The following is a 27,848-nucleotide window of genomic DNA, read 5'->3' as shown; positions in this document are numbered from 1 at the left end:
TGTAAAGCACGATGAAGCGGTAATAACTCTAAGTGCTATTGCTATTGTTATTATTTCGTTAGATAACTCTCAATTTCTTTCTATCCTTAGTATCGCTATCCTTCTATTTTATATTGCCTGTCACAATATATCAATCTTTTCTTTCCAGCTATGTTTTGTCTTCTAAATTCATAGCTGCTTCTTTTAAATTCTTCAACTTCTCTGCAGCCACATTTCCATTGAGGGCATCACTACCATCACTGTTGCCACTACTACATCCTGGCCTGCATTTCTTAGCTTCCTTGTTTCTATGCTGAATTGTTTCTCCCTCTGGTTTCCTTCCTTATCTAGCAACGTGAGAAAATGCTTTTACTTTTGTGAGCAATTTCAGCACTGGCGTTATTGAAATAACACCACTTCCATTTTCTTGTGAACCCTGGGAAGAACCCCAACCTGGGTTTACTCTCAGAACCGGTTCACCATTTCCTGCGACTCTTGGATTCTCTGTGTATATTGTAATACGAGGCGCAGCTACCTCTTGAGTTCCTGTTTCAAATCTGATACCTCTGGCCTTGCGGTAATCTTCATTTTCTCCAGAATCATTGGCTTGCTCTGGTGCCTTATTGTCTGGCAGTCTTCTTTCCTAACGATGCTCACAATTTGTTTTTCCTCTTATTGTCTCATGCGAAGCTTCCTTTTTTTTTTTTTTTTTATTTTTAAAACAAACAAAAACAAAACAACGCCAAAAAAACTTTCCTCAATTTCGTCAAGCATGTCATTTGGTTACAAGCTTTTGTGCATCAGTTTTTACAATTAAAAATAAGATCACTGCTTGTCCATCAACATAACTAAATACATCACTATCATTGAGCCAGTGGTGGGTTTTCAATTTTTTTTGGAAACTACTCTGTGGGTGTGGCCTCCTTTGTGGAGTGGCTTGCCGGCCATGTGACCTGGTGGGAGTGGCTTGCCGGCCATGTGTTCTCTCTCTCTCTCTCTCTTCTCTCTCTCTCTCTCTCTTCCTTCCTTTTGTCTCTGTCCCTTTTTTCTTTTTTTCTTTCATCTCTCTCTCACTCTTTTTCTTCTCTTTTTCTTTTCTTTTTCTTTCTTTTTTTTTTCTTCTTTCTTCTTTCTTTCTCTCTCTCTCTCTCTGTCAGTCTGTCTGTCTCTCTCTCTGTGTTTCAAAATTTTTTGAAACTCTTCTGTAGGTGTGGCCTACTTTCCGGGTCCACTAGTGGAACCTCTTTTAACCGGTTCAGTAGATTTGACGAACCGGTTCACCGAATAGGTGCGAACTGGTAGGAGCCCACCTTGGCATTGAGCATTATGTGTTCAGGTTACTATTAATATTACTCATCATAGATTATAGAATACTTATAGTGTGACATATTCAATAACTACTTGGATTAACAATGGAAAACTATTTCTGGAGTTGAATATGTCATGTGAAACTTTCAATAGATATTTCAACTACTGCCCTCTCTATTGTTTGTTTCAGCAGCCCAAAGAAAAATTTCAGTTTCTTTTTTTTGTCTTTTCTTCTAGAGGCACTTCCCCAAGTCTTCCCCAAGTCCTTTTGCAGCCTCTTCTGCTATTATCTTTGCTTCCTCATGTGCTCTACCAATAACCAGCGATATGTCAACAGCAATACTTCATCCATTTCTTTTGCTACTTCTGGCTTCCACAGTTCCCCTGCTACACCTCCCATTTCCTAGTGAGCATCAGAGATCTAGTTAGCTATTCTATTATCTCCCAAATGTCTTGGTTTCCTGGTAGTAACACAAACATGCATATTGTTTGATGTTGATATTCCTCCCCATAATAAATGTTATGACTTGATGTTAATTATATTTACTGTGCTTCAAACTCCTTTCTCCTCTCCCACTGTCATACACTGGCAGCCTCAAAGGTGTTTCCTTCCTGATTCTCCCACCAGGTATATGTGTCTTCTATTCTCATTAAGTTTGGTGACAAATGATTATAGGCAGTGGTGGGATTCAGCCAGTTCGCACTGGTTCAGGTGAACCGGTTGTTAAATTAACACACACACACCCTGCTATCAAAGTGGATCCTGGGCACTGTGCTAAACTGCAATGGAGAAACGGGCAACAAAGCGGCCAGCGCAAGGCAAGGAGAAGGCTGCTTTCCAGTGGTGGGTTTCAAAAATTGTTCGAACCTACTCTGTGGGTGTGGCCTCCTTTGTGGGAGTGGCTTGCTGCCCATGTGACCGGATGGGAGTGGCTTGCTGCCCATGTGACTGGATGTGAAGATGCCAACGACACTTGTCAGAACCACCTTAAATTACCTCACACACAGCACTGGCATGCATAGAATATGATGTAAACTTGTTTTTTAAAAGGCATCTTTGGTTTGCGTTAAAACAACTTCAACACACGCAATGTTCTGATTGCACCACAAACGCAGTAGTCATCCTTACCTTTCCCAGAGGCACTGAATTTTATAAATATGAGCATGATAGTGTAGAATAATCACATCCAAGGACCAGTGGTGGGTTTCAAAATTTTTTGGAACCTCTTCTGTAGGTGTGGCCTGCTTCCTGGGTCCATGGTGAACCAACCGGTAGATTTGATGAACCGGTTCTACCGAATAGGTGCAAACTGGTAGAACCCACCTCTGCTGCTTTCCCTCGTGCCACCTGCATTGTTGCCTGTTTCTCCATTGCAGGGGAGGGCAGCGCAGTGCCTAGGATCCACTTTGAGTGTGTGTGTGTGTGTGTGTGTGTGTGTGTAATCGGTTCACCCAGGGTCAGGTTGGCCATCGCAGGAGGCTCATCCCACATGTGTGGTGGAGCTGAAGGACTGGGATGGGCCATGCTTCCCACAACAGCCAACCTGTCCCTGGACAAAGTGACTGTTAAATTATTTGAATCCCCACTGATTATAGGTTGCTACACATGATCTTAGACAAAGGGCTGGTTTTCCTTTGACTTTTCAGAAGAGAAAATGTCTCTTTCTGTGAAATTATTCTGTTTCGGATCTACAAAATCTGAAACGTTACTCCTCTTCTTTTTTTTTGGTGCAAAGTGGTCAGCTATCTCAGCTATTCTCCATTACTCATTAATATATCTGTACTCCTTCCACCCATTTTAAATCTTTATTTACCCATTACTCATTAATATATCTGTACTCCTTCCACCCATTTTAAATCTTTATTTAATAGGTTAAATGAAAATAAAATGGTCTCAAATTTATTAAATACATCATCTTTTCAACATTGTCTACCTTGGTCTCATCTAACAGGGATGTTTATGCTGGTTTTAAAAATATCAAGATGGTTGCTGCAACCCCATAATCAAAATTCCACCTCTTTTTATATAAATGGCCAGGGGTATAACCACATGATTGTGGTTGCTATCTTGATGCTTCCTTCTCCTCAAACGCTGCTCCCTTGTATCTAACTATTTATTGAATAGTTGAATAGGAACTCCACATAAAATGCCTACTTTGCAGTTTAAATCTAAACATTTTCTGGGGAATAAAAGTAATAATTAGGTCCCATTGTAAACCTTCTGTATAGAGTTTGTTTAAAGACAGCATAGGAAGCCATTTATGAAAAAGTTCATTATATTTCTCTGTCCGGGCTGGTGGATCTCCTGAATCTTTTTCAGTTTCTTTGTTTTAATAGTTGTCTCACAATTTGACAGAAAGGTGTGGGCATCTCCCCAGACATACATGAAGAAGATCCTTAGAAGTATCATTGTCTTTCCACTACTGTAAACATTGAACTGCAACATTTCCTTTTCATGCTGATGTTGATCTGTCAGCTGGAAAATGTTCGGCTCCTTTTGTTCCCTTAAAACCTGAGAATATTCAGTACTTGGCTGATTTGAAGTTTCGTTTCTTGCTGTGGTTCCTCCCCGCCTCTTAACAATTGCTTTTTAGTTAGTAGCAGTCTTAGATCTTTCACACTTACTTCTTTACCCTGAATAGTATGTTCCTCACATTCTTTATTAAAGCAGTTTTTCCATTATTCAGAGTCTGGCATGGCTTTCTGTTTATAGCTGTGTCCCCTCCTCTTTCTTTCCTCTACACCCCTCCTCCCGTGGAACTAATGTTAATATCTTTCTTGTGTTTTTGTGTTGTATTTTTCTTTTGTCCTTTTTACAGCATTTCCCACTCTTTAGACTTACATCCTCATAATTCCTGCTCCACTTTTTCTTCAGCCTTTTAATCAGGGTCTCTTCTTCTCTTGTATATTTTATTCCATTCTTCTGCTTCTCGCTTGAGGGGAAATGGGATTATTGGGTCAGAGTTTTAGATTGGGGACCAAGACATCTATATTGAAATCTTGCTGTGACTCCCCAAAATGATAAGCCCAAATTATCATCACAAAATGATAACTGTAAAGTTTTTACACTGTTGTTTGTTACATATTCATATTATTCTTGTTTCTGTTCTTGGTAAGATGGTATCGTAGACTTGAGGCGGTCTTTTCAAAAACTTCTGTCTCTCACTTACTTAGAAGACCAGTAAATGGTGACCAATTAAAATGTGATTCACAGTAACATTTTGTTAGAAATATACATTTATTTTTCTATGAAGAGTTATTTATAGAACCTAATTAGAGAACAATTTTCATAGATTCTTTTCTTTTGTGAATTCTGGCATTCTCTTCTTTCTTTTTCTTCTCTTTCTTTTCTCCAGCTATCCACTGTTTCTTCTTAGTAGTTTTCTGTCTTTCTGTATCAGTTTCTTCTGGCTTCTATTTTTAGTAAGGAAGTAGTCAGTTCACTCTTGGCTTTTTTTTTAATAGAGTGCAAGTACTTTATCACAAAACCAATACAATAGTATTCCTTTAAGATTTGAGAAATAGAATATATGCCTGGGAGGCCTGAGAAGAAATTAGAAATGCTTGTTATTCAGGCATATCTTGGGAAGATTGAAGGCAAACATTATGTTTGTTCATCCAGTTAATGTACCTTAAATGTATATAACAATTGGTATTCCCAAAGATAATTGGAAAGCTACATTATAAATCAGAGGAGAGTATTACAATGAAGGAATCTTAATTTAGGGCTGTGTATGCTATTATTGGAAATCGAAGCATTTAAGGGTTAAAAAAAGAGTTAAACCTTGGAGATTGTAAAGGCACAATACAACGTTTTTCAAATGTCTAGTGATGGAAGTTCATAATATTGAAAATAAAATTAAAAGCAATGAAATTGATGAAATGTAAAACAGTTCAAAAATAATCAGTCAGCAGTAAAATAAATCTCATTTTTTACACTATGCACATAAAGACTCTTGTGCTCAAAAGGTGTTAAAACAACAACATTATACACATTTCTTCAAAAAGAAGAAACTTGCAGAGACAAATGAATCCTCTAGGAAGTATTCAAAAGGGACAATCATTGAAAGGGCTGGCCCCACTAAATGCTAATTTTGTATGCACAAAAGATATAATCTTAATGATAAACACATTAGCAGATTTTTATACCAGGTTCAGAGGAGTTACATAAGATGAACTTTGAAATCAAATCTTTGAAGTAAAAATATCAAATAGCACCAGTTATGATATTGTTTTCCTAGCTTGTGCCTGTTAAAAGGACTTTAGCAGTTGACATAGTCTGAAATTTGTAGACTGATGATTTAAATTAGTCCTGTGAGCCTGACTAGATTTATAGAGGTGAAAAATATATTGGGTGAACAGAAAAATAGGTTCAATTTAAAGATTCATTTAAATCCATTTTAGAGTCAAATAGATTTCATCTTGTTAGTGATTAAAGTAATTTTTCCGGTGAGCTTTGCCATCTCAACCATTGACTGAAGACTGGAGTGGTGGTGGAAGGTAATGAAGTCTGACTTCTAAGATTGAGATAATGCCCTAGAGCAGGGGTGTCAAACTCGATTTCATTGAGGGCCGCATCAGGATTGTGTTGATCTCAAGCTGGGCTGGGTGAGGCAGGATGAGTGTGGCCAGCTTGACGTAACTCATGTGATCAAATGCCACTTTTGCTAGTAGTTTGTTTTTCTAGCACTCTGCCAGCGAAAATGGCCTTCACGAGCTCTGTTTTCGCTGGCAGAGGGTTGCAGGAGCCATAGCAGCCGAAAACGGAGCCCAGGGGACCACACACAGCCTTCACAAGCTCTGTTTTTACTGGCAGAAGCATGACAGCTGGTACTTTGCTGTTTCCACCGGCAGCCCTGCAGGCCAGATCTAAGCACTTAATGGCCACATGAGGATAAATAAAGATGAAATAGAAATTGGTGAGGCTGGGTAAGGCCTTTCCAACTCTGAATGCCTTAGTTCTGACCTTTCCCTAGATTTGAGGATAGACAACGTGCTCATATTTTGAACAAGTCTTATCAAAGTACTGGAAATACAAAGCATAGTGGGAAGATCGGGGACTAGAAGCACATGGAACTTGTCAATTTATAGATTATTATACCATCTTGTCGGTATAATAAATAAATAATAATAAATAAATTGCAGGCTGCAATTTATTACAATTGCAAGAGCCATGATGGTGCACTGGTTGGAATGCAATATTGCAGGTGACTTTGCCCAAAGTCTGGAGTTTGATCCTGACTGGCTCAAGTTTAACTCATCTTCCATCCTTCTGAGGCTGGTAAAATGAGGACCCAATTGTGCTGACTCTATATGTGCTGACTCTATATATCACTTAGGACTGTAAAGAGGTATATAAGTCTAAGTGCTATTGCTATGGTATGAGCAGTTGGCTCTTCAGCAGGAACTGTGTCCTCTGGCATGTCAACCACCATAGCAACAGTCCTTGTATTAACTTTCCTCAGTGGCACAGTAGTTAGAGTAGAGCAGGCTACTTCTGCTGATCACTGGCTGCCAGCAGTTTGGCGTTCAAATCTCACAGGCTCAAGGTTGACTCAGCCTTCCATTCTCCGAGGTGAGTAAATGAGGACCCAGATTGTTGGGGTGGTGGTTGGTGGTAATAGGCTGACTCTGTTAAAACCACTTAGAGAGGGCTGTAAAGCACTGTGAAGTGGTCCATAAGTCTAAGTGCTATTGTTATTGCTATTTCTATAGAAATCTGATTGGCCTTTGCAACTTGGACTTCCCAGATCATTTGGATTTGAGTTCTCATAAGCCTCAACCGGTACAGCCAACGGTGAGAATTGTGGGAGTTGTTGTCCAAAACTTCCAGATTTCACAGAAGAGATTATCAGAGAGCTTTATGCTGTTGTGTTGTTTGAACTGAATTTTAATGTATTTCAGTCATTAAGACAGGATCTGGCTGCTTATAGATTGGCTTTAAGCAAAAAAGGTTTGTATATTCAACATAGACCCATCTTGGATTCCTGCCCAAGTAGCGTTTCATTCGGTCTTTTTAGAAATAGCCATCCAGTTTTCCATCCTGTTTCAAAGACATAAATTCACCGCCGAAGAACAGAATGAAATGGATGCTGCATTCTTGAAGTGTATGATGGGATACCACATAAAGGTGTCTGCCCTCTGGAACAACCTCAGCCAGATCACCCTATATTTTTCAAGCTCTAAGTACTGCAATGGGTAGAGAGGGCAAGAGTGAGCATATCCCTTTTTGTGCCCTTCCCTCAGATATGCTGAAGAACACAATATGTACTTCGGGTGGAAGAGATAGACCATTTTGGTACGTATGGATAAATCAGGCCCCAAAACCAATAGCAAAAGCCAGTGATCTTGAATGAGGAAACGCCCTGTAATTTGCTATTGGCATCATAGCTCCTTCGAATTTCAATCTTTATTCAAAAATTGTATGCATTTAAGCACAAGGATCATCACAAAGACGTTGAGACCACATGTAAACAAAACAAACATTGGCGAGACAATTTGCCGCATCCTATGCAATCCACAACTTGAAAAGAAAAGCAAGCTTTTAATTCTGCATTTTCCAGGCTGCTGCTGGTGGCTGGGAGAAGCAAAGTCACTCTCTTTCCCCCATTTCTACTTACTGGTTTAGTAGTAGAAAGGAATTTGTTTGGACATGAAGTCTAGACACTGTGATTGTAAAAAGAACAGGCACACTTGGTAATCTCTAGGGTGATAGGGGATATTTAGTTAAAACTATATATTATTGCTTAGGAAAGGGAAAATTAAGACACAATTAAGAATCTTCCCTTAGTCGGTGAAAAATTACCCAAATTCAAGAGTGCATAATGTTTTAATTTCATAATGAAAGACAGTGATCAGTCCTGTGTTAAAAATAAGTATCCAGACGAGAAAAGATGTTAAAGGCTAATCCACATGATGGTGGTTTTCGCTTTCCCCATAACCAGTGATCTTGATTTTGTGTCCTACCTTGATCTTCTTCAGAATTCAAGTAAACAGCCAAGCAAAAGAGTACATTTGAAAGCATCTGTCTCTACCGGTATCCCAAAATGGCTGAGGAAACTCATGGAAAGGTTTGCGTGCCTGTGCAGCTTCAGAAGTTGCCACCAACTTTCATATTGAAAAGGATAGGAAAACACTGCTAAATGTATAGGGGTAATCACAGTAAATTAATTACTTGGCTAAATTTAATATATAAGTTCTTTGAATTCAAATTAATTCAATTAAGTTATTTAGTGATACACAAACACACACATACACACTTACACCAGTGACGTGCGGTGAGGTTATGCCTGGTGAGGCTCAGCTAGGCATCCTTTTGTGAAGCATCGGCGGTGGGGGGGGGAATTTGCGGCCTCGGCGGTGGGGGGGGGGAATTTGCATCGCGGGAGCCGCCCAATTCCAAGGAATTAAAAGATGCTTGCTCCTGGGGAGGAAAGCTATGGCAAATCTAGACAGCATCCTAAAAAGCAGAGACATCACCCTGCCAACAAAAGTGCATCTAGTCAAGGCCGTGGTTTTCCCATTTGCAATGGATGGCTGTGAAGGTTGGACCAGAAGGAAGGCTGTAGATTGTAGATTGTAGAAGTTTATTTGTATGCCGCCCTTTTCCCTGGGGGGACTCAGGGCGGCTCACAACCCAAAGGGGAGGGGAGACAAACTTTTAACATATAAGACAATACATAATTAAAAGCACAACATTCATACCATTCGGGCGGGTTACAGTCTTAGCCCCAGGCCTGACGGGATAGCCAGATTCTGAGAGCTGTGCGGAAGGTCTGGAGGGTGGTGAGGGTACGAATCTCCATGGGGAGATCGTTCCATAGGGTCGGAGCTACCACCGAGAAGGCTCTCCTCCGCGTAGTTGCCAGTCGGCATTGACCGGCAGATGGAACTCGGAGGAGGCTGAGTACCAAGAATGTGAAAAATGGTCATCAGTCACTTTTTTCAATGCCATTGTAACTTTGGTCACTATACCACCTTTCTTGCCACAGTTCTTAAGTGAATAATTGCAGCTGATAAGTTAGTAACATAAGTGAATCTGATTTCCCCATTTGACTTTGTCAAAAGGTGATTATATGACCCCAGGACACTGAAACCATCATAAATACGAATCTGTTGCCAAACATCAAAATTTTGATCGTGTGACCATGAGGATGCTGCAACGGTCGCTAAGTGTGAAAATGGTCGCTAAGTGTGAAAATGGTCATCAGTCACTTATTTCAATGCCATTGTAACTTTGGTCACTGTACCACCTTTCTTGCCACAGTTCTTAAGTGAATAACTGCAGCTGGTATTTTGTATTTTGGATAGAATCCTTTTTTAAAATTTGTCTAAGACAATTTAAAAAAAGATTCTATCCAAATAAATTGAAGTGAACCATTTTTAAAATTCTATGCACAATACTTTGAAATATATTGTGCATAGAATTTTTAAAAATAGTTTTACTTCAATTTATTCTGTGTGGAATAGTTTGAATGTTTTACTTCAATTTATTCTGTGTGGGTTCTTTTTTTAAATTGTCTATAGATACCCCAATAGTTGGTGGTGGAAATCATGTAAAACTCATATGTGGGACCGTGAGAAAAACATAACATCATCACTACATCTCTGCTCTGAGAGCTTAAGGGAAGATGGGCTTCATATACCATTCTGATATCGCAAAGAGAGGAAAATATTGATTCCTCAATTCTTTACAATAGGAAGATATTAGGATCCATATTATTAGGAAAATTGAAAGTTGAATTTTTGAAACACCATTCATTCATTCATTCATTCATTCATTCGTTCGTTCGTTCATTCAGTATAACATTGTAATGTATTGAGTTTGTATTAAAATATTGTAGGAGACGGACTGGCAGAAGCAGGAAGAGGGGATGGGATTTTATCAATAAATCAGTTAAATTGAGCCTTCATGCCTTTTGCACCGCACAAATATCCATGGTAAATTTTTAGTGACCTTACAATGAGTGGCCAAGTAGAATAAATACAGTATGTATTTTATACTACTCGACAGGCAAATAAAATGTGCATTTGTATGTCTCTGTCTCTCTGGTTATACATGCATATTCTAAACTTTGATTTATTTTTATTTTTAATTTGGCCATCTTCACTCTCTATTAGCCCTCTGAAATAGGATGATCCATCAATAAGGTTGATGTTGTCTTTAAGTAAACAGCTTTCAACATAATTTCCCGGCATGGAAGTAGCTGATGGGACAAGTTTTAACTGTTGACTTACATTATGTAGTTAGTTATTAACACAAGGAGCTCTGACATTAAATAGGAAGGCTTTTAAATTGCTTAGATGAAAAATATGATCTGGAAGGATTTGCTGACGGCTTCGACCAAGAACAGCCAAAAATTTGGGAGCTTGTGAAAGAAGCAAAGAAGAAAATCTGGCATTATATTACTAAAACAAGATGTCATTGCTTTAAAGACATATCAAAGCACGCTGCCTGTCCAGGAGACTAAATAAAACACATAGCACACATTTATTCTATCAGATGTGCAATACTGCCTATAATACCAGTGATATTAGCAGGAGGAGCATATAATCCAGATGAATCAAGTGATTTTCTGGCAGCTCTAATTGGAATTTATGAGCAAATATACTTCGTGATTGGGCACAATCTGCTGCTTACACTAGATGATAGTCGGGGGATGGGGGGAAGAGATCTATGTGGTAGTTTTGCTCTTTTCATAAATTGGCCTGAGGCCAATTAGTCATCCAAACATATCTGTACCAGGAGGGTCTTGTCCTACAAAAGAGCAAAAGTAAACATTTGGACATTTGGTTAAAGTCCAGCAGAAACTGGATTGGATCATGGATATTGGATCATATTGCGTAAGTGTGAAAGTGAGTAATTACTTCTAGCTGGGCAGAGAACAGAAGCTGAAAGAATTCTGCAATCTGGATTTCTTCTTGTTTGTCAAGGAGGATGAGGTGCTTGTAGTAGAGATTTGAAAAGAGACAATACTAAGTTCAAAAAGGCCAGCAGCTTCCAGGGAATGACTGAACATCTCACTTGGAGGCCGTTGAGTTACAACTGACAATTGTCAACCCTATTTTTTGAGTTATCAACACTAAATTGCCAATGTGCTTTTTATTCTTCATTTAGCGCTGGCCTATAGAGGTAGGTCTTATGAAGTCTCCTACTGGGGGGGTGGGAGGAGAAATCACCAGTGGGGGGTGGAGGAGGAGGTCTGTGTGGTTCCCAGAGAGTGACCAAACTCGTGGCTTCTGAGCTGTGGTGGCTCAATGGTTAGAATGTGCTAACTCACTGCTCACTCCAGGAGTTCTGAGCGGCTCAAGATTGACTCAGCCTTCCATCCTTCTGAGATCAGTAAAATGAGGACCCAGATTGTTGGGGGCAATATGCTCTACCTGACTCCATTATCACATCCTCTAACCCTCACAGCTTCAATCTTAACAGTCTACCGTGGACCTCACCCCACTCCTAAGAGGTCCAAAAAGGGATGTGCATAAGTGCACCAGCATGCCTACCGTCCCTGTCCTATTGTCCCCATTTATTTGTATTCATTTCTTTCATTCATGTCCATGTTTATATTTGTACCTGCTATCTTGTACATGTTTGACAAACTAATAAATACCAATACAAATATGCTGACTCTGTAAACCGCTTAGAGAGGGCTGTAAAGCACTGTGAAGTGGTATATAAATCTAAGTCAGGGGTGGGTTCCTGCCAGTTCTATAGAAGAGGTTCCACAAATCTACAGTGCCGTTTAGAACCGGTTCCAGCTCCCTCCCCCCACCCGTCCACACATCATCAAGATGAAGAGCGAGAGGAGGAATTCTTAGAGTTGAAGTCCACAAGTCTTAAGATGTCAAGTTTGAACACTCCTGGGATTTTTTTTCTAAAGGGGTAGGGGTGCAAGGGTCTTGTAGCTTTAAGACTTGCGTGCTTCAAATGCCAGAATTTCTGAGCCAACATTTTGGTTGCTAAGCAAGAGCACTGTTAAGTGAGTTTCACCACATTTTACAAGTTGGCCACACCCACCCAGTCACATGGTTGGAAAGCCACTCCCACCCAGTCACATGTCCAGCAAGCCATGCCCAAAGTAGGCCACACCTACAGAAGAGGTTCTAAAACTTTTGAAAGGAGGAACTCACTTAAAGGAATTAGGAAGAAGTGCAAATGGCTACAGATTTCACTACTGAAAAACAACTAACTTGAAGGTTACCTGTTGCTAGGAAGAACTGTTTGCCTGGCAAATTTACACCTAAACAGGTGTCTACAGGTGTTTGTTACACTGAAACATAACCTTTTTTTATTTTCCTATCCAGTTGCCCTCAAATCTCCATACAGTTTTGGTGTCTCTGTCTTCTATTCTTCTTTACCAGTGTGACAGTGAATGGTGGTACAATACAATACAATAGCAGAGTTGGAAGGGACCTTGGAGGTCTTCTAGTCCAACCCGTTGCCTAGGCAGGAAACCCTATACTGTTTCAGAAAATGGCTATACCAACATCTTCTTAATACTTCCAGTGTTGGGGCATTCACAACTTCTGGAGGCAAGCTATTCCACTGATAATTGTTCTAACTGTCAGGAAATTTCTCCTCAGTTCTAGGTTGCTTCTCTCCTTGTTAGTTTCCATCCATTGCTTCTTGTTCTACTCTCAGGTGCCTGGATAATAGTTTGACTCCCTCTTCTTTGTGGCAACCCTGAGATATTGGAAAACTGCTATCATGTCTCCCCTAGTTCTTCTTTCATTAAACTAGACATGCCCAGTTCCTGCAACCGTTCATATGTTTAGTCTCCAGTCCCCTAATCATCTTTGTTGCTCTTCTCCGCACTCTTTCTAGAGTCTCCACATCTTTTCTACATCGTGGCGACCAAAACTGAATGCAGTATTCCAAGTGTAGCCTTACCAAGGCATTATAAAGTGGTATTAACACTTCACATGATCTTGATTCTATCCCTCTGTTTATGCAGCCTAGAACTGTGTTTGTTTTTTTGGCAGCTGCTGCACACAGCTGGCTCATATTTAAATGGTTGTCCTCTAGGGATTCCAAGATCCCTCTCACAGGGATGTATCAATCAGTTATGAGGATCAGTGAATTACACTCTTGTTTTATACAGAATTAATTTTAATCAATAGTTACCAATGCTTTTGTCCTGTTGCTGCCTTTTAAAATCTCCTGGGAGGTATAAAAAAAGAACACTCATATACCTGTAGTTTGTCATTTGCACATACATTTGTTAGATTTTATGTATCTGTGCAAAAATGGGGAGGAATGTCTTCAGAGTGGTTTCAGTTGGAGTTGGCAAATAAAACTGGACACATTGAGGAAGATGAACTTTGCATAGAATGTTACAGTGTTTATTTATTTGTTGTGTCATCTCTTCCTTGATGTATATGGGTATATGGGAATTTGTCCTGCTGAATAAATAGACTTTCATCTCCTATTCACTCCTAAATGAGGATGGCTGTGTTTGATTATAATATTAAGGCAGGAAACTTTAAACCATGATTTTTTTTTAACAAACCACATTATGGGTTCTATGCCCAAAACAAAGAAATCATGTTGTGGGTTCTATGATGTGTAAACTCAGATAAAAAAAATGAGAATAAGATTCTAAGTACTCCTGCTGGGAAACAAATGTGGTGATCACAATGAAAACAGAATGCCACCACAGAACTTGGAAATCACCTTAGAGATACTGTATGTAGAGACATTGGTGCTTGTTGCTATAGTGACAAGGCCTTCTTCCTCTCCTGCCTCCATTTTGACAGCTTGCTTTTCATTTTTTTTATCCTACCTGCCCATTAGCAATAGCAATAGCAGTTAGATTTATACCACTTCATAGGGCTTTCAGCCCTCTCTAAGCGGTTTACAGAGTCAACATATCGCCCCCACAGTCTGGGTCCTCATTCACCCACCTCGGAAGGATGGAAGGCTGAGTCAACCTTGAGCCAGTGAGATTAGAACCGCCGAACTGCAGATAACAGTCAGCTGAAGTGGCCTGCAGTATTGCACCCTAACCACTGCGCCACCTCGGCTCTAGGTTGTTTTCCACAGTTTCTTCCCCAATTTCTTCTCTCAGAGCAACCAAAGCAGAAGAGGGACTGGTTGCTCACACCGAACCACAACTGCTTCTTTCATCCACTTGCTTCTACCACTTGCACCTTTGCTCAATTTCAACAGCGTCTTCCTTTATTACCACAGGCTCAGTGAATTTAAGACACACACACCCAAATTGGCAGGTATGCGTTTGTGTGTGTAATACCTTCCTCTATTTTGCGAGGAGTTTGCAAGCCACAAGAAGCAAAAAGGAAAAAAAAAAAGTGAGGAAAGGATCATTGCAAAATTGTAAACATTCAACTGAAGTCACAGCAGGAAGCATATTCCTTAGCTGTTTCTTGAAATATATCAATATCTTACTTATCTAGTACCACTTTCTATAGTTCCTCTTGATATACAGCTAACAAGAACACAGTGCTTACCAAGGGAGGTGGTGATGGAGCTCTCCCTTTGGCCTTATCTTCCCCTAACATAAATATTGGATAAATGTGCAGTGACTGACCACTGGACTCCTCCCAAAACAAATATCAATATAGATAGTTGGTCTTTTAACACAAGCAAGCCAGGAATGAAAAGGCTTTGAATTTCCGCCTCCAATTCAGCACCAGCTCAACTGTATCTTACAATATTGGATAGTAAGAGAACTAATTACAATTAGCCTTCCAGAGGCAATAATACTATTGTTTATCATTATTTAGGCACCCAATACAATCAGCAAGAATCTAATTTTTTGCAAACTTAACCAGAGAAATCTGCTTCAATGCAAGATAATTTAATGTGCAGCATTTCAACAGATTCCACAGTTTTTTGTGCATGCTTTCTGGAATTATTGGAAACTTTATGCAGGGATTTTCATACGTGGCAACTTTAAGAGTTGTGGACTTCAACTCTCAGAAATCCCCAGCCAGCATGGTGTAACTTCAGTTCTACAGAGGAAGGAAATAGGGTTTGAGTGGCATGGGGAGTTCTGATACCAATATGAGCAGCCAATCCAATGACCCTTTATCACTTTCCTGGGGTCTTTGTGATCTGTTGCTTTGAGGTGGGAAAGCTAACATTCCTTTGGGTATCTTTTACTTTCTCTGCTGTCAACCAGTCATACGCTACCACTGCCTCTACTTTGAACAAATGGAAATGTTATACTTCCTTAAACCTAAACTTGTATTTAAACATCTATAGCTAAGGATTAAAGGAAGCTTATCCTAGGCAGTCAAACCTGTCTATCCGAAAGTTCCTAACAGCTGAAAAGCAACTAACAAGCAATTTCTGAAAGTGATTAAAGAAGTGTGCAACCCAGCGTCCTTCTCAAGGCACAGACTGTGGTTTGAGCAAGATGGATATTCTCTCACAGCTCTAAAGTTGTTGGCGATTGCGGTGTTGTGGTCTCTTCATAAGGAACAACGGTATGGAGCACTTGTGGGTGATCTCAAGTTCACTTGTCTGAAGTGGAATTAGGAAGAGCTGATCTTCTTTTATTACCACAGACTCAGTCATCTTCAGATCTCTACTGTTTTTGAAATAAACAGATCAAATGATAACAGGTAAATTTCAAAGCACGTTTGACTTATGTTATATGTGAAAAAATTTTTAAAAGGGCATAATTGATCAATGAGTTTTTAGCCTCAAGAAAATTAAGCCCTGACTTTTCCTAGAAGTTCTTATCTCCAGAGGAAACCATAAATGGCCATTTAGAACAGTGGTCTCCAACCTTGGCAACTTTAAGACTTGTGGACTTAAACTTCCAGAGTTCCTCAGCCAGCTTTGCTGAGGAACTCTAGGAGGCGAAGTCCACAGGTCTTAAAGTTGCCAAGGTTGGAGACCACTGATTTAGAAAACATAAGGGCTGGGGGTTATTGCATCACCACAAGCCACAAATAAGCAAACCGTATTGGCGGATTGATATGTGATGTAAACTCATTGGTTTTTCTGCATATCATTTCTTTAGGGAAGAGCCTTTTCCAACCACATTGGAGAATGCTCCAAAATTAAACTATTACTGTACTCAACAGTAACTCTCCCCAGCGTAGTAGCTGATCATAAGTAAAGGTCACTTCCTAATGGCTAATGATAATCTTGAACATGCAGTTTTAAGTTTGAAATACAGTGAGAGTGAAGAAATGTTAAACTGATTTCCATATTGCAGGATCATTATGAATGTTGGTAAGTTCAGGAAGGAATGTCAAAGAAGTATTCAACGGAGATTAAATGCCCCCTTTTCATGACCCCTGGTTTGTGATAATGCCCCTCTCTGCTCCTGGGGCAAGAATGCACAATGAGGATTTAGCCTCCTGCTGCCCAAATTACATTATAAATGTAAATTGTAATGTGCACATGTAAAATGCGAAGTGTTTGACGATACTTCCAAAGCTTCTTTTAAAGTTCTTGGCAGAAGACTAGATATTTATCTTGCAGTAGTTTCAGAACAGCTTCAAATATAATTCTAAAAAGAAAGGTTCACAAATGTTGATTTAAACAAAATTCTATGGAGATTCTCAGTCATCCAAGTTATGGTTGTCCCGAAGGTACTTTTTCAAGAGGCAACTGGACTTTGTGGGGGATTTTTTTTGGAGGACATTTTGCTTCTCATCCAAGAGGTCTCTTCAGCTGAAGAGCTGAAGAATGGGATGAGAAGGGAAACATCTTCAAAGAAAAAACAGAAGATCCAATTGCCTCTTGAAAAAGCACCTTCGGGACAACCATAACTTGGATGACTGAGAATCTCCATAGAAGCTTTGCCTCTTGACAAAGCTCCTTTGAGATTTAAATAAAAAGGTTTAGCAACCCTTAAATACCTATGATTGCTGATGCTTCAACTAGATGTAGAGATTTTAATATCTAAATGGTTTTTAAAATGGTACTAGTAAAGGATGAGCTACCCTCTTCCCCTGAAAATAAGACCTCCCTGGATAATAAGCCCAATCAGACTTTTGAGCGCATGTGCTAAAATAAGCCCTCCCTGAAAATATTGCAACACAGCAGCAGCCATGAGGTGACCACACTCATCACCTCCTGCACCTCAAAAATAATAAGACCTCCCCAAAAATAAGGCCAAGCACTAATTTCGGGGTTCAAAAGAAAACAAGAGACTCCAAGACTCATTTCAAACTCTAAGGAAATGTCTCATTACATTCTACACTGAATGTATTAATAAAAATGAATAATATTATTAAAATATATTGATATTCAGGAGTTCTATCCAAAAGGTTCAAGATGATTTTATTAAATCCTCTTGCCCCACTTTTGTCTTCCCAACATTGCATTTTATTGGACATGGGATCACTTCATTCTTCCGAGAAGTAGATAAAAATATAAGCTGAAAACAATCCTTTGTAAAAAAAATAATAATCAATAATTAATAATAATCAAGCCTCTGCTGTAAAATTTTAGTTTTCATAGTGATTTTATATCAAATTTATGGATCTTATTTCAAAATTGTATGAAGGTATCAAATATGTAGACGATATAGAACATCATGATCAGGTAGTCCGTCATGAAATGTCACTTGGTGGCAGTGGTGGGTTTCAAAAATTGTTCGAACCTACTCTGTGGGTGTGGCCTCCTTTGTGGGAGTGCCTTGCCACCCATGTGACCGGATGGGAGTGGCTTGCTGCCCATGTGACCGGATATGAAGATGCCGATGACACTTGTCAGACCCACCTTAAATTACCTCACACACAGCACTGGCATGCATAAGAATATGATGTAAACTTGTTTTTTAAAAGGCATCTTTGGTTTGTATTAAACCAACTTCAACTCACGCAATGTTCTGATTGCACCACAAACGCAGTAGCCATCCTTACCTTTCACAGAGGCACTGAGTTTTATAAATATGAACATGATAGTGTAGAATAATCATATCCAAGGACCAGTGGTGGGTTTCAAAATTTTTTGGAACCTCTTCTATAGGTGTGGCCTGCTTTCCAGGTCCACTGGTGGAACCTCTTATAACCGGTTCGGTAGATTTGATGAACCGGATCTACCGAATAGGTGCGAACTGGTAGGAACCCACCCATGCTTGGTGGGCTTCTAGCCTTACTTATTGACTTTCTAGATGCAGCTGACTAACCATTTTGAGAAAAAAGGAGAAGATGAACACTAAACTAAGATTGACTTACTATTATTAGTTCAATATCCATTTATTTAGAGAAATAGTTGTAAGTATTCCTCGTGGTTTGGAGTACCATCATCTGGAAAGGCTTAAGAAGTGCCCCAAGGGGATATGTTTAGCATTTCTCTGATTTTGGTGAGAAAATAATTCAGCCCATCCAGTTTTACCATTATAATGTGAGTGCCTTAAAATTGCTAATCTTTCACAGGTTCATGCCGCTGGTCTTTGGCTCTTATCTTGGCTCTGTGAATGTGACACTGCTTCAGATGGAGGAAATGTTAAGGAGGAAAAAAAAAACAAGAAGAAAGAAATGGATTCTTGGCAGCCTTTGAAGCCCATCTCATTTTGCTACTTGCAATTGGGGACATGCTAGCCAGGAATAGCTGTTAATCCAAAATAATGCATTGGCCAGTTTAGCAAAGTAAATAAACCATCATTTCCCAATTCTTCCTCTTATGCCTCTTTTGCCAGCAGAAAGGCATCTACACTCCTTTTCAAAGAAGTAGCTTCCTGCTGAGAAGATTGTTCCCATTATTAATCTTCGACTCTAGCAGTGCCAGGATGAACGAAGTGACCTGGGAGTTTTGGGGGAGGCCAGGCCTGTTAAAAAAAACAAAAACAACACATTCCAGGTAAGCAGAGCCATAGCAACTGGCCAATATGCCCCAGCAGATCAGAATGTGTCACAATCAAAAAATTGAAAGTTAGGCTGCACATTGTTTTTTCTTCTTCTTCTGAATGCCATCTGCCAGGTTTTTTTTTTTCATCTCAATAGTAATGTATCAAATCACTACCGTATAAACTTTTTTCTCTTCTGTTGTTGAGGCTGCTTTTCTCCTAATTGTTCTTCAATGCTACTTTTTCACCCATCCTTTTTGAAAATTAGCTTTTTCTGATACCTTTCAAGGGAGAACTCCATTTAGTGTTGTGGGAAGTTATCATCCAGCCCTCTCCCAGAAAATGAAATATCCTCGGAAATATTGAAAAGGCAGAATATTTCTCTGGATGTGAAAAGAAAGAAACATGTTTTAAAAGACAGAATAGTTGCCTGTAGCTTCCTGCCCATCCCCACTGTTAATGGGCCATTGAGAAGGCCAAGCTAGTCCCTTTACATAATAAAGAGTTCTCCACTGCAGCTGCAGTGGGAAGGGATGTTGGAACTTTACTCAACTGACCACATGGCATCTGAGAACTCATCCATACCTGGATTCAAAACACAGCCTAGAGAGTAGCCCCTGCATGGCCCTATGGGAGTCTGACAACCAATCAGAATACATTTCTTACACAGGAACAGGAAACAGAGAGGTGGGACTGAACAGGTTATAAAAGCCTAGCAAGCCCCTCCTTCGTCCCTTCTCTTCTTCTCCACCAACATGAAGCATGTGATCACCTTTTCTGTCAGGGCTCAAGCAATGTGGCCCTGTCCAACAATAAACCATCTTTCCAGCATCCTCCATGTCTCCAGTGTCTTTTTTCCCACTTGGAGCGGAACCCAGAAGGACATTTCTTTCATGAGTGTGTAGAAAACAGAAAAATCAGATGGGTGGGTGCATTGCCTTTCCACTTTTCTAGACTTAGGGAGACATTCAATCCTACAGCTAAATTGTTACCTAGGCTGTTAGGCTCAGTTTATTTCAGGCCTACCAACTTCTGTGTATCTATTAGAATTGTGAAAAACAACAGTGTGGCCCATGAGTGTACACACAGATAAGAACAAATCCCTTTATAAATTTCCTTAACTGTGCTGATGTAAAAGTCACGTATACAGAGGCTTCATTGTGCAAAGGCAGCCAATCACCTCAGGGTATTATTTTTTTTTAAATGTATGCAATTGATTGTATTATTAGATTTGACCTTTCCGCGTCTTGCAACTCTGGAATACTATATGTTCCTTTTCCCTTCCTTCTCTCTTTCTATTTTTTTTTTTAAATCAGAAGATCTATCCAATGGTTTATGTCCAGCTTAGATGCCCTTTAGTAACTTGAACGGTAAGCAAAGTCCTGAAGAAACTTGTTTGCTGACATTTTCAACGGAATGAGTCACTTTTAAACTTGATAAAAGGGTGTGCTTTCCTGTCCTGAAGTTATCAAGATCCTGGGTAAGAGGCATGCACTTGTATTTCCTATCCTGTTGGAGAAAATTTATTTATACATATGTGTGCGCGTGTGTGTGTTTCTGCTAATGAGAGATAAATAATTCCATATTATCAGAAGCAGTGGTGGGTTTCAAAAATTGTTCGAACCTACTCTGTGGGTGTGGCCTCCTTTGTGGGAGTGGCTTGCCACCCATGTGACCGGATATGAAGATGCCGATGACACTTGTCAGAACCACCTTAAATTGCCTCACACACAGCACTGGCATGCATAAGAATATGATGTAAACTTGTTTTTTTAAAAGGCATCTTTGGTTTGCGTTAAAACAACTTCAACACACGCAATGTGCTGATTGCACCACAAACGCAGAAGTCATCCTTACCTTTCACAGAGGCACTGAGTTTTATAAATATGAGCATGATAGTGTAGAATAATCATATCCAAGGACCAGTGGTGGGTTTCAAAAAAGTTTGGAACCTCTTCTGTAGGTGTGGCCTGCTTTCCGGGTCCACTGGTGGAACCTCTTCTAACCGGTTCGGTAGATTTGACGAACCGGTTCTACCGAATAGGTGCGAACTGGTAGGAACCCACCTCTGATCAGAAGGCTGCCCTGTCTGTTTAAAAGATGTATTCCCTGTACTAGGAAGACCTCCAAGAGTTTATTGTGGCTCTAATTACAGATGTCTAGAGACAGGAATGAGATCCATTGCCAACACTTTCAATAAGACTCAAGAGAAACATTGTCATTTGGGTTACTTGCCCTAAATTCAACTACTTCCCATGAAAAGCAATACTTCTTCTTTCCTCTCAATTGTAGGTACTAAGATGGGATGGCAGGAAGCATTTTTTTTTCCTTTTAAAATCTAGATAAATTTGGCAGGATTAAAAAAAGACTGCTTCAGCTTTGCCGCCTCCCTCGATAGCCTATCAAGGAAAGAGGCACTAATGAAGATCCTGCAACCCACTTTTTATTTATTTTTTTTAACAAGAGGAGATTAAATAAAAAAAAATGAGGATTATTGAATTAAAAGGAGAGACAAAGATGCTGGCCCATAGTGGGAAAGTGACATACGTTCAAAAATTGTGTTGAGGGGAAAGCTTTGCTTTGTTTTGAACACTATCAAGAGTTACACTTCTTAAAATAAAACTTTGCACTATTCTTTATCCATGTCTATGGAAGCCTATTCGTGACTTAGAAGTGAGTTGTTTGACTTACACAAAACAATGCCTGAAACCAGGGGTGGGTTTCTCTCCCCGTTCCAATGGTTCGGCGGCATCCTCGTGCACGCGCGCGGTGCACGCATGCGTACTAGCGTCTGTGTGATGCTCCAGCTGCTCCTGGAGGATCGCGCAGGCGCTGTATGCGTCCTGCGCTTGCGTGGAAGCGCAGAACTCGTCAAAACCCGGTAAGGAGCGTGGGCGGGCGGGTGGGCCCTTCGCCGTTCCCGGAAGTTACTTACTTCCGGGTTCGCCGACCAACCGGTTCGCGGGGACCGCCGCGAACGGTTGGAACTCACCCCTGCCTGAAACATTTAAATCCCACCTGCACACACACAGAATGTGACACGTAGCTCAAGAGATGCAGATCAAGCCTCATCAATTTCCTATCCTTTCACAAGCATTCCAGCACGAGTTGCTTCATCAAATGTTGTGGACATTTGTAACAAAATGGCCTGTTGTGGTCTATGTCCTAATAAACTATTTTGTATGCCGTTCTCTTGACAGCATTTTCCCCTCCCTGTGCTGGTTTTGAGTTGGGAATACTTTCTGTTGGATGCCAATGTACTCCAGGAATTGCAGGCTTTGTAGCGCTCATTTACATTCTTAATATAAACTGGTAGTTTGTGCTGTATGTCATCTTTTAAATCACATTTAGGTAATTTTCTCATCCAAAGATTTGTAGTTTTGAACTCTCAATATAAGCCACCTATTTCACCACACAAAGATTGCCCGAATTCTCAAGACGGAGTCAGCATAGAGATTTAATAAATATTATTAATTATTATCTGGATGCTGGGATAAGACTACATATCCCAATATATTAAAACACACAAGTAAATAAGAAGGGAGGAAATACCTTTAAATGTTTTGTTTGTGAAAATACTACTGTCTAATCAGGACAAATGCAATCTTTTCTTTTTTTTTTAATATAATTTTTTTTTATTACATAGACAACATATACACAAAACAATAAAAAAAAACCATCATCACATACAGCATGTCGTTTGGTTACAGGTGTTTTAACATCCATATTCTCGAATAACATTTACCATCTCAGATTTTTCATCTAGTATAAACTAAATACCTCACTTTCATTGTACAGTATATGTTCAATTACAATTAGCATTATTTTTTTCCAGTAAATCATAATTCCCTTACATTCTTGATTGTCTATTTGATAACAGTATACCTTTATATAATCCCCATGTGATAGAATTTTTTTTTTACCAACCATTTATATTTGTATATCACTATTTTCAATTATGCATAATTCCACCAATCAACTATCAGGTATGCTTATGTTCATTATTATCCTTGTACCGCATACCTTCAAACAGAAATCTTATTCCTTCATTTTTCAACAAAATATTCTAAATAGTCTCTACATATATATACCAATTTTCAATTATTCCCTTATTAAAATTATTTATCAACAACAAGATATCATTGTAATATATTCTTAACGTTATACATTATATCACCAATCCTCTATCAAGTATACATAAAATCATTATTATCCTTATCCTTTTTAAAGCAAAAATTCTAAAGTATTCAATTCATAGATGTATCAGTTTTTCATTGTATCGTTGTTAATCTATTTCACAGCATGATTGTGTTATCATTTAGTCCTTCAGTTAAAGCATGAGTAAAACATTTTTCATTTCCAAGTTTTTCCCCCCAGCAAATGCAATCTTTTCTTTGTTCTCATGAGAATAGCAGAGCGGATTGTCATGCCTCAGCAGTGTTACTCCCCAGAAATAACGTGGAAGGTAAATTTTGTTAAACCTACACACACACATGCAAAGCACACAATCATGAACCACTTGTTAAAGCGGCAGGATCCCACCACTGCTTCTTTGGGTGTGTTGTTTAATTTGCAAGTCTCCCAGTACATTTTAGCCACAATAGGGCCATGGTTATCTAACACTCCTGTAATTGGGGGAAATTGAGAAGGCCAGCCTATGTGCTCTGTGCAATACAGTGAAGTGTTAACTCCAGCTTTCTCTCGTAGAAGTCTTATCTCTGCCTGCAATTTCACGAGAGTTCTTCTGAACAAAGAATGAATCCATTGCAGGGGACGTACAGAGGCAGTGCTTCTGTAACAAAGGAATATTTCTTTCCTTAGGAAAAATGCAGTTTGCCCACTTGTCTCAGCTAAATGCTCTGCTGAGTGTCATAGGTGTGGGTGTAGTAGGCTCCGGTTGATGGAGTTCACAATATCTGGTTGTGAGAGTCCCACTGTTTTCCCTTCACCCAATAGTGCCCATGATTGGGACTGGTTTTTCACTTTTCTTTTTCAGAAACATGATGCTCCTTCTAAAGCAGCATTTGGAACACTAGTGTTCCCTTGGATATTGTGGCGTTTCTGCTTCTCGGAGCCATCATCACCGCCTACTGCCAATTACCTCCAATAGACCGATCAGATCCCACAGATTAGGCCTCCTCCGAATTCCATCCGCCGGCCAATGCCGACTGGCGACTACCCGGAGGAGAGCCTTCTCTGTGGCTGCTCCGACCCTCTGGAACGAGCTCCCCGTGGAGATTCGAACCCTCACCACCCTCCAGGCCTTCCGCAAAGCCCTTAAAACCTGGCTGTTCCGACAGGTCTGGGGCTAAAGAGCTGTTGCCCCCCTTCTCGAATGGTATGGTTGTTGTGTGTTTTTTAAATTTTTATATTGTTATGTCTCGTCTTTTTTTATTCCCTTGTCTGTACCTCTTCCCTGATTGAATTGTGAGCCGCCCTGAGTCCCCTTCGGGGAAAAGGGCGGCATACAAATGTAATAAATCAATCAATCAAATCAAATCAATCATGGCCATGGCCATGAAACATGGCAATACTCCTGATAGCATTAACCCTTGGGCCCCCTTCTTCCGTCATTTTGGAAATCCTGTGGATTTGATCTCCCATAAGTTATTTTTTCCCCTTGTCTTTTAGAAATCCACTCCCAACTCTCCTACTCATACAATTAACACAAACCAATTTGCATAATGTATCTTGTTCTGTACATGGTCAGGGCCACAGGATGGAGAACAATCTGAAAAAGCGTTTGCACGATCAACTTCAACTTGATGCAATGCAGGACAAGGAAAAGCAGGAGTAAGGAAATTCTGACCTTCAAAAGTTTTGCTGAACTGCAAATTCACATTGTTTGATTTTGAATGCCCTTTATATCTTAGTAAAACATTTCCAGGCTACAAGTTAATTACATTATCATCAGTGCAGAATTCTCTTTTTTGCTGTGGGATAACAAATTATTTGCTTTTAAAAGGTGGGGATGTATAATTTCTAAACATCTCCTTATTGAATTAATAATCCTGTGTTGTTTGACTAAGATAAGCTGCACCATTATGCATGTCTCTGTGAAAATATTGTTTTATGAAATCTCCACCCTCTTTTTTTTAACAATAAAAATAGTTTAATTAAATCTCTCTGGACCAAAGCTTCAGTTTTCCAAATAAATAAGTTTCTGGGAATTGAGTTCTTTGCATCAGAAGAAAATATTTTTTGAGGATTAGATTTATTAGTATGCACTGGCCCTTTTACATAGTAAAGAAACTTGCTTCCCTTCTCCCAAATGGATAAAATATTAGGAAGGAAAACAGCACAAAAATACTATACTTTTTTTTTTAATGAGAAGAGACTTTTTTATTTATAGGTTTATTACAGAATGAAAAGTTAATACATCAGCTTATGCGTGGAGGTAATGAAGGTTGGAAGCCACTTTATTAGTTTATCTTTTTTATTTTTTCTGCACTTTTTCTTTTAAGTTAGTTTGAATCATACTCATTAAACATGTTAATGGTGTTATTTAAAAAGAACAGATGGTGACCCAATAGACCCTAAACCCATCTCAATTTCCTGCCTTTCATTCAGACTCAGTGCTGTTCTTCAGCCATTCTGTCAATCTCGCCTGCCTCTTATGATTATGTGTGAAAGCAAGTACAGTATGATACTTCCAGATTCACTATCGTTGGAAATACACAGGCTTATATACTTAACACAGGGCTGATATTTATTATTAAATGTACATGCCACCCATCTCACTATCCAGAGCAATTCTTTTTTTTTTCTTTTTTTCATGCTGTATGGGTGTTGGCTATGTACAGTATACATGTGAGTGTATGAAAATGAAAATGAAAATAAAAAAAATTGTGGGGGGAAAAAAAAGGAAAAAAAATCCTATACTTTTAAAAGAGTTGGTAGAAAAGATTATTTCAGCTGGTGTGAAAGATGGAGTAGAGAAAGAGAAATGTAGAGATTTTTTTTCCTATGGTAAATCTTTTCTATTTTTTTTTTTACATTCTTAGAAATTTGTAATATTGAACAGGACATGTTTCAATTTATTAAAAGAGCCATGTGGCACATCTGGGAAAACCCAAATATGAAAGCTTCCAGGTTTTCCCCACTGAGGTAAAAGTTTAAGATCCTACCCCAACACCCACAAGTTCATCACATGATCCAATCTTCACTGCCACGAAGAGAGATTCCTCCCATCCAGATCCCACCAGGTGCAAAGACAAAGTCAACCTTGACTTTCAGAGAAGAATGTTATTATGGCTACACATCTCCCAACTCTACATAATCCCTCCTTCCCAGTTTCCCATGATAGAAAGTGTGGCAGGCCTGAAGTCCAAAAGGAAAAGATGGCTTGCAGATCTGACACACGGTCTGATATTGGCAATGGAATATATTATTTCGGACTTTCAGGTATATCTTTAATTTAATCTTCCAATAAAGAAGGATTAGATCATCTGGGTGTGCTTCTTGTCTGGATTACCTTTCAAGGCTGACATTAATTTTGCAAGACTGAAAGTATAGTCCCCTCCTCCCTTTTTAGCCTCCAGAAAACTAGGAGGTCCCTTCTGAAATGCTTCCTATTGCTTTGCCCCCACCTGCAGATCTAGCTGTGTCTTATCAGACGATTGTCCAGACACCTGTCAAGGGAATGCCTGGCCTCTTTACCTGGATTTTATTTATTTGTCTTGTATGCCGCCCACTCCCGGAGGATGAAGAGAATGGTGCCATCCCAAGTGTTGCAAAACATCTCCTTTGAACAGAGCTCGGGGTGACAACCAGGTTGACCAAAGAGCAAGAAAAACTAACTTTGAGAAACTTGAATATGTAGGCATCACCCTTCCAGCTAATACATTTTCTGTTGTGCGTAAAAGCTTCAAGGGCTGAAATACAGGATTCAGGCCCTAAAAAGTAGCTGATCTCACTTATAGGGTAGAAGAAAAAGAAATGGATGTTTAATCCACTATAGACAAAGGTGTTCCAAACCAGCCAGAAGACAAACTGAAAAACGGCCTTGAGTGTCACTTGGAGAGAAAGGCAGGAGATCTACTAATTTATGAAATAATTACTTTCCTGGCTTCCTTCCACAACAAGAGCCAAGGTGGCGCAGTGGTTAAATGCAGCACTGCAGGCTACTGCTAGATCAGCAGGTCAGCGGTTCAAATCTCACCGGCTCAGGGTTGACTCAGCCTTCCATCCTTCCGAGGTGGGTAAAATGAGGACCCAGATTGTTGGGGGCAATATGCTGACTCTCTGTAAACTGCTTAGAGAGGCCTGAAAGGCCTATGAAGCGGTATATAAGTCTACTGCTATTGCTAACACAATGCTGTTCTTGCTCTCTGAAAACAAAATAAAAAGGATGTATGTAATTTCACAAAAGTGGTCTTTCCAACCAGTGGTGGGATTCATTTTTTTTTTTTACTACTGGTTCTGTGGGTATGGCTTGGTGGGCGTGGCTTGGTGGGCATGGCAGGGGAAGGATACTGTAAAATCCCATTTCCTTCCGATCAGCTGGAACTCCGGAAGCAGAGAATAGATGGGGATGGGGCCAGTCAGAGGTGGCATTTACCAGTTCTCTGAACTACTCAAAATTTCAGGTACCGATTCTCCAGAACTGGTCAGAACCTGCTGAATACCACCTCTGCTTCCAACATAAAAGTACCACATGCCAAGCTGCCTCACCATCAAGGGTTGCTTTACAAAATAAGATGATAGTTACAAAACAAACGCTTACAGCCTTAACAATGTCCATACCCCAAATCCATATCTTCTCGTTCTTAATAAATTGCATTGTTCTTG

Source organism: Thamnophis elegans, chromosome 4 (assembly GCF_009769535.1).
Source record: "Thamnophis elegans isolate rThaEle1 chromosome 4, rThaEle1.pri, whole genome shotgun sequence".
Taxonomy (NCBI): Eukaryota; Metazoa; Chordata; class Lepidosauria; order Squamata; family Colubridae; genus Thamnophis; species Thamnophis elegans.
Note: the sequence above shows the minus strand (reverse complement) of the source record.